Source organism: Nannospalax galili, unplaced genomic scaffold (assembly GCF_000622305.1).
Source record: "Nannospalax galili isolate Female #2095 unplaced genomic scaffold, S.galili_v1.0 scaffold259, whole genome shotgun sequence".
Classification (NCBI taxonomy): Eukaryota; Metazoa; Chordata; class Mammalia; order Rodentia; family Spalacidae; genus Nannospalax; species Nannospalax galili.
The window spans coordinates 1,357,462-1,364,661 of record NW_008344750.1 but is presented as its reverse complement, the minus strand read 5'-3'; positions in this window follow the sequence as shown (position 1 = coordinate 1,364,661).

Genomic DNA, 7,200 nt, shown 5'->3' with positions numbered 1-7,200 from the left:
CCATCTGCAAACCACGCCCACACCCTTCCCGGCTCGGGGTGTGAGCCTCCCACTGCCTCTCAGCTCTGGGACGGCTCCTCTGACGTTCTGAAGACCACGTCCCCAGTCTCGGTCATTTCCGTGCTGTATTTGCAGGATACCACCACACAGCGCCACTTACGCCACCAGAGGGTGCAGGCGGGACGCAGATGGATTTCTGGGTCAGAGCCTTGAATTTAAGATAGGAAAATAGAAGCCTGGGGAGACTCTATGCTTTTGATGTGATGTCTTTGAAGGAAATTCCGATCAAGGTTTCAGTTCCCCAAATCACATATTGTAGAGATAGGACTGTAACCTATCGCGGCTGGAGAGATGGCTCAGCGGGTAAAAGAGCTTGCTGTGCAACCTAAGACCTGATTTTGATCCGTGAAACCCACGTAAAAGTGAAAGGAAAGAACCAGCTCTCTAAAGTTGTCCTCTAACTTCTACTCCAACTATGGCATGCATGTGCTACAGTGGCACATACACATAATAATAATAATAATTGCTGGGCGTGGTGGTGCATGCCTTTAGTCCCAGCACTAGCACTAGGGAGGCAGAGGCAGTGAGTTCGAGGCTAGCCTGGTCTCCGCAGCGAGTTCCAGGCCCGCAGGGGAGACCCTGTCTCAAAAAGACTAATAATAATAATAATAATAATAATAATAATAATAAACATCCATCATTAAAAAGGAATGTTACCAGCTGGGCATGGAGGCACACACTTTTAATACCAGCACTCAGGAGGCAGGAGTAGGTGATCTCTGTGAGATGGAGGTCAGCCTGGTCTACATTGTGAGCTCTAAGCCAGCTGGGGCTACAGGGAGAGCCTGACTCAATAAACAAACAAACAAAAGATAAATACATGCATAAAATACATAAATGGAATATTACCTCTCCCACGGGGGTAGTAGAAAGGATAAAAGGGTTAACACATATAGAGCTCATTAAACAGTATCTTATTAATGAGAGAGAGAGAGAGAGAGAGAGAGAGAGAGAGACTCTCACCTGTATCCCACACTGACCTTGAACTGGAAGCAACCCTCCTGTGTCAATCTCTGAAATGCTGGGTTTACAGGCCTAAGACCCCCCCGACTCCGGCTCCAGCTGAATTGGCCTTCATTATCAGTTCTTTTATTACCTCAAGGCCCCTGTTCTGTGAACCCCTGTTCTGCAGATAAGGGAAGAGTTTCAGAAAGGTGAAAGAGATGAAGTTGTAGATCCGGAGTTGAGCCCCAAGCATCTCTGTGGCTCATCCATCAAACCAAAGACGTCTACATGAAGATACCACTTCAACTCCTCCTGCCTTTGGCAGATACAGCAAGTATAATCAGCTCTCTGTCACCCTGGATTCAACCAGCCTCAGGATGAAAATATCTAGAAGTGAAAACTGCATCTGTACTGAACACGTGCAGACTTTCTTCTTGTCATCTTCCAATCCCAAGTGACAACTATTTATAGTATTTTACATTGTCTTAGGTATTATAAATTACCTAGAGATGATGTAAAGTACATGGGAGGGTCGCACAGCTTTCATGGAAATATTAAGCCATTTTATATATGGGTTTGAGCATCCTCATATTTTGAGTTTGGGTATGGGGGGGTGGTATCCTGGAAACAATTTCCAGCAGGTACCAAGAGCTCACAGTATCCTTCCCCACTGAATCTAGAGAACCCCGTCCACACTCAGCCAAGGATGCCTTGTGACTTTCTGGATCCTAGGTATTTTTACCTTCCCGGTCTTATTTCTCCATTAAAATTTTTTTAATTTATTATTTTTTGTTTTATGTGTATAAGTGTTAGGCCTGCATGTAAGTAAGTGCACCCGTGTCGTGCAATGCCCATGGAGGGCAGAAGAGGCTGTTGGATCCCCTGGAATTGGAGTTATGGACAGTTGTTAGCTGCCATGTGGGTGCTGGGATTCGAACCTGGGTCTTCTGCAAAAACAGTCAGTGCTCTTAACCGCTGAGCTATCTCTCCAGCCCCTTATTTCTCCATTTTAAAAATGCATATTAAAAATAAGAGTTTGGCCAGGCATGGTGGTACATGCCTTTAATCCTAGCACTCAGGAGGGAGAGACAGGCAGATCTCTGTGAGATCAAGGCCAGCCTGGTCTACATAGCAAGTTTCAGGCCAGCTGGGGCTACAGGGAGACCCTGCCTCAAAAAAATAAACAAAAGAAAATATAAGAAAGATTCGATGGGGGAGGGAGAGACTAGAGAGATGACTCAGTGGTTAAGAGTACTGCCTGCTTTTCCAGAGGACCTGGGTTCAATTCCCAGCACCCAGATGGCAGCTAAACCTGTCCATAACTCCAGTTCCAGGGAATCTGATGTTTTCATCTGGCTTCCATGGGCACTGCATGCACATGGTGCACATATATACATACAGGCAAAACACTCATACAGATAAAAAATAAAATAAAATCTGTTTTAAAAAAAATAAGATTTGAGGGGCCAGCAAGACAGCTCAGTGGATATAGGCACTTGCTGCCAAGCCTGATGACTTCAGTTCAATTCCCAGAACCCACATGGTAGAAGGAGAGAACAGATTTCCACAAACTATCCTCTGACCCTCACACATGCCATGCACGTGTGTATGTATACACACAAAGACACACAACACACAAAAATAAGTGTTTAAAAAATTAGTAGGATTAGCCAGGTGTTGGTGGCACACACCTTTAATCCCAGCATTTAGGAGGCAGAGGCAGGCAGATCTCTGAGAGTTGGAGGCCAGCCTGGTCTCCATAACAAATTCAGGCCAGCTATGGCTACAGGGAGACCCTGTCTCAAAAAGACCAAAAACAACAACAACAACAAAAACAAAAACAAATTAGTAGAATTTTAGGGATGGGAGATAGGTCAGTATGTAAGAACACTTGCTGCATTACCATGGAGACCTGAGTTTGAGTTTCCACACCAACATTAAAAAAGTCGGGCATGCAACCCTATCCCTGAACGGGGAGAGAGGGACAACTCTCCAGAACACACTGGCCAGCCAGCCTAGCCCAAAAGCATTGCACCCCAGGTTCGGTGACAGAACTTGCCTCAAGGCAGTAAGGTGGAAAGGAGGAGAGCCGGGCATTTGGCATCCTTCTCTTGCCTCTGCATTCATGCATGCATGTTTACATACATGCATGTACACACACCCCATAGACACACAAAAGGATTTTAAAGTCAGGCGTGGTAATGCAAGCCTGGAATACTAGCACTTAAAAGACAGGGTAGAGGATCAGGAGTTCAGTTATCCTCAGTCTCATAGTGAGTTCAAGGCCAGCCTGAGCTACGTGAGACCCTGTCTCAAAAATATCACAGAGGGAGAAGAGAGAGAGAGAGAGAGAGAGAGGGAGAGAGAGAGAGAGAGAGAGAGAGAGACAGAGACAGAGACAGAGACAGAGAGACAGAGAGACAGAGATAAAGGATTTTAGCCAGGCGTAGTGTTGCACACCTGTAATCCCACCGCTCAGGAGGCAGAAGCAAGATAATTGCCTCAAGCTCAAGCATTGACTTCTGAGGAAGACCCTGTCTTTAAAAGAGCATCATCTGGGAGAACTGAGCTTCATCTAGGATGGGAGAACCTCTGAATTCCCAGGACCCCTGTGCCCTGGGTCTCCATGACCAACAGCACTGGGAGCAGGAGTGGCAGCTGGAGGAATATTTCAAGATGGAACCCTACCCTGACCATGAGAGGCTTGCAAGGCCCTGGCAGCCAGGTTGAACTTGAAGGAGGAGCAAGTTGAGATGTGGTTCTTCCAGTGCATGTGCCAGCAGGAGCAGAGGTCACCCCACCTGCACCACTCTGCGAGGCTCAACATGATACCATGTGGTTCCCAGGGGTGGCCCTACTGCTGCTATAGGCAAAGTTGGTATTCCAGGCTCATTCCCATCAACCCAGCCAAGAGCACAGCTGATAATTCTACCCAGAGAGCTGGGCCCAGTGGGGCCAGAGCCCCTGCCCACCCCAAGATGCACTGGGCTCCCAGAAACACTGGCTGCCTTCCACAGATTGTGTCTCTGCTTGCACATCCAGGTTCCCAGAACTCCCAATCAGCTAGAGGTGATTGCAATTTTTTTTTCTCCCAGAAGCCCAGGTTAGCCATCAATTCAATATGTAATAGAGAGTGACTTTGAACTCCTGATTCTCCTGCTTCTAACCTTCAAAGGGCTGTTTTCTGGTTTTGTTGTTGTTGTTTGATAATAAAATGAAATTATTGATAGACACCAAAAACAATTTTTAAAAAACGGATTTTACAATTGTTTTGGTTAAAAAAAAATGAATTGACTCCACGCCGGACTCATTATATTCTTATTATGTTTTTTTTTTTTTTTTGAGACAGAGTCTCCCTATAGCCCCAGCTGTCCTGAGACTTGCTACGCAGACCAGGCTGGCCTCAGTCTCATAGAGATCCACCTGCCTCTGTTTCCCAAGTGCTAGGATTAAAAGCATGCACCAATACTTATTTTGAGTTAGGCCCAACTTCTTTTGAGATAGGGTTTCATGTAACCCAGGATGGCCTGGAACCTGCTATGTAGCCAAGGATAACCTTGAGCTTCTTGTGCTTTTACTTCCACCTCCAGAGTGCTGGAATTGCAGGCGTATACAACCACACCCAGCTTTTTCAAAGCTGGGGAATGGATGAATTCTTGGTATGCTCTCTACCAACTGAGCTATATATCCCCAAGCCCCTCCTTCCAATTTTAATTTTTAAAAAATATTTTATTTGTTATTTTTATTTTATGTGTATGCATGTATTGCCTTCATGTAGGTAAGTGCACCCATGTCGTGCAATGCCCGAGGAGGACAGAAGAGGCCATTGGATCCCCTGGAAATGGAGTTACGGACAGTTGTTAGCTGCCAAATGGGTGCTGGGATTTGAACCCGGGTCTTCTGCAAAAACAGTGTTTTTAACTGCTGAGCCATCTCTCCAGCCCCCCCCCCAATTTTAATTTTCAAAAAATATTTTATATAGGGTTTGGAGAGATGGTTCAGCAGTTAAGAGCACTGGCTGCTCTTGCAGAAGACCCAAGTGCGGGTCCCAGCCCTCACATGATGGCTAACAATCAACTGTGACTACAGTTCCAGGGAATTTGATGCCCTCTTCTGACCTCCATGGGCATTCCACAACATGGGCACACTTACATACATACAAGTCATACACTCATACACATAAAATAAAAATAATAAAAATATTTTTAAATTTTTATTATTTTTATTTTATGCATATGAGTGTTTTAAGTGCATGTATGTAAGTGCACCACATGTATGCAGTGCCCATGAAGGCCAAAAAAGGGTATCAGATCCCCTGGAATTGGAGTTACAGAAAGTTTGTAGGTGCCATGTGGGTTCCTGGGAACTGAACCTGGTCCTCTGTAAGAGCAGCCAATACTCATTGAGCCATCTCTCCAACCCTTCCTTCCAATTTTAAAAGAAATTATGATTAAAATATTTTATAGAATGCTAAAAGAACTGTGGGCCTTAGGCACTGAGGCTACTGTCCTTTGTGGATAGAAACAACAGGCTTCCACTGAGTCCTTTGCTTGTACCCTACTACCTCTCCTTTTCACTGACTTGATTGTTAAGATTTAAAAATAATATACTTAGGACTGCAGAGATGGCTCAGTGGGTAAAGTGTTTCCTGGGCAGCCATGAGGATCTGAGTTTGGATCCTCAGCATCCATATAAGAAGCCAGATGTGTGGGGCCAGCCTATAATCCCTATTCTGGAAAACAGGAGGATACTAAGGAGCTATTTGGCTAGACTGGCTGATTTGGCCAGCCAGTCTAGCCCAATCAGTGAGTTCTTGATTCAGTGAGAAAGCATGTTTCAAAAAATAGAGTGGAGGAGCTGGAGAAATGGCTCAGTGGTTAAGAGAACAGCTGCTCTTGCAGAGGACTCAGGATTGGTTCCCAGCACCCACATGGCAGCTAACAACATCAGTAACCTCAGTTCCAGGGGATTTCACATCTGATCTTGTGGCCTCTGCAGGCATTGCATGCCAAAACATGCCTATACATAAAATAAAAATAAATAAGTCAAAAATTTTTTATTTTTTAATTTTAGGGGCTGGGGAGATGGCTCAGCTGTTAAGAACATATACTGCTCTTGCAGAGGAACTGAGTTCAGTTCCCAGCACCTATATCAGGTGGCTTATAACCTCATGTAATTCCAGCTCCAGGGGGATCAGACACCCTGGAGGGGTGTCCAGGGGGATCTGGACACCTCAGGCATCTGCACTCATGTACATATACTCCACCACAGACACCCATGCATACAACACAATTAAAAATAATAAAAATAAATTTTGAGGGGATGGAGAGATGGCTCAGCAGTTAAGAACACTGTTCTTGCAGAAGACTGGGGTTCAAATCCCAGCACCCACATGGCAGCTAACAACTGTCCATAACTTACCTTGGGTTCCAGGGGATCTGACAGTCTCTTCTGTTCTCCGAGGGCACTGCACGACACGGATGCACTTACCTACATACAGGCAATACACACATACACATAAAATAAAAATAATAAATAAAATATTTTAAAAATTTTTTGAAAAAAATAATTTTAAGCATAGTTTGGGGCTGGTGGTTCGCATCTATCAGCTTGCTCAACTTTAGCATCTGTTTCATTCCATTTTCTATAAATACATAAAAACAATGTAAATATGATTGGATTGGCTACCTCTTATATTTTGTTCATTGCTGTATCACATGAATTCACCCAAGCTTTCTGAAGGGCAAGTTAGCCCAATAATTCAAAACCCTACAAATAGTTGTTCAATCCAGTAGTTTCATTTCTCAGAATTTATCCTAAAGTAATCATCAGAGAGGGGACCAATTCCTAGGACAAGGTTGTTTATCAAAACATTTATCATGGTGAAAAACTGGAGATGCAACCTAAACACATCACAGCAAAGGATGAGTTAAATAAATGATGACAGGTCAGTGGAGGTGAGGTATGAGTGGATAGATAGATGATAGATGATAGATAGATAGATAGATAGATGATTGGATAAGTGGGTAGATACACAGTAGAGTGGACAGGAGGGTAGATGCATGGATGAGTGGACAGGTGGGTAGGTGGATGGACAGGAGGATGGATGAGCGGACAGGTGGATAGGTGGATGGACAGGAGGATGGATGAGTGGACAGGTGGGTATATGGATGGATGAGTGGACATGTGGAGGAC